The sequence below is a fragment of the Octopus bimaculoides genome, chromosome 11, assembly GCF_001194135.2.
Source record: "Octopus bimaculoides isolate UCB-OBI-ISO-001 chromosome 11, ASM119413v2, whole genome shotgun sequence".
NCBI lineage: Eukaryota > Metazoa > Mollusca > Cephalopoda > Octopoda > Octopodidae > Octopus > Octopus bimaculoides.
In genome coordinates, this window is record NC_068991.1 from 30130066 (window position 1) to 30131773 (window position 1708).

Sequence of the window (1708 nt, forward strand, 5' to 3'; positions counted from 1 at the left end):
TTATTTCAATTTTTTTTTTTTTGCCAAAAATCCCCGTTTTCGGATACGAATGACTTATTCCATCGATTAAAACTTTCTCTAATGCAATTCCCCTTTCTTCTGCCATTAACACAATCAGTTGCTCACACACCTTACAGTTTCTCATTCAAACTACATAATACGCAGAATTATAAGGCACAGGAACAACTATTGCAAATGGTTGGTTTAAATCTCACAGAGCAAGTGTTCTCCCTCAGTCAAATTCACGTTGGATGCTCCCGTGTTGGCAAACCACAAAGTCTATACATTTGTGCATCAGAAGGGAAAACGAGAAACGTTGCCTACAAAGAAGCGCTCCACTGAAAAGACGGCATTTCTTCACATCTTCCAAATCACCTCAGTCATCTGCCGCCTCAAAAACTTCGTACTTGCCGTGCCAGCCAACGTAAGTCAATGACACACAACTTCACTCACTCACTCTATCTCTCTTTCTCACCCTCTTTCTCTCTCGCATACACACACGCGCGCGCGCACAGACGCACGTCCATTTCATATATCTTTCAATTTCTGCTCACTGCAAATAAAATTTTTACGGATACAACTGCTTACAAAAATTGGGATTAATGTATAATTTCTTTCTATGTTCATAAATACATAAATGTTTTAATGATTAGACAGACGTCCAATAGAATAGCTCTCAGAAACAGACCTCGCACAAATTCTTTCTTCACAACTCCTGAAGCCATTTTCTGACAGGGGGAGTGGTGAAATCTTCATACAGCTAGAGGCTGTATATACATTATGCCAAACCGAAAACGATCACAGCCACATCATCCAAACAGACCGGGTGAAACCGAGTTTAGCAGTTAGTATATATATATATATATAAACACATGCATGCACTCACGTATATATACATATATATATATATATAAACACATACATACACTCATATATATACACATATACATAAATAAATAAATATATATATATATATACACATATTCGCATACACACATACAGACATGTATACATGCATGTATAAATATGTGTATGTATACATGTTACTCTTTGTCGTCAATTGCCTTTTGATGTCTCAGTCGAAGCTTTCATTATTTCTTATCGCTGTTATTGTAAACATTGTTATCGCCGTTTTTCCTTTTTTGTTAACGTCATTGTTTTATTATTATTATTATTATTATTATTATTATTATTATTATTATTATTATTATTATTATTATCATTATTTCTGTTTGTTGTTATTATTTCTGTTTGTTGTTATTACATTCTTAGTTGTTATTGCTGTCATTGTTGTTGTTTTTGTTGTACTTAACTTTTTCTTTGCTGTAGCCTTTTGACTTGTTCAGCGTTCGTAATCAGTTCCCGTTTTTTCACATTTTCGTGTGACTATTCTTGATGTTGTTTTTGCCTTGGCAAGAGGTGACGGTGGTGGTATTTGATTCTTACTGTTGTTGATGTTGTTCCTGTAGTTTGTGACTGGGTTGGGTTGATCTCCCTAAGATTGATCTCTCTGACTTTGATGTCAGATTTCTTTGGCGTCTTCGGAATTATGCATTCTTAGGCAGACAAACGCATGCGCGTACAGGAAAACACGCGCGCGCGCACCCACCCACACTTACACACGTAGCGTATGTGTGTACATATAATATGTGTATGTGTGCCTGAAAGTGTGCGGATATAAATATATATATATATATATATATATATA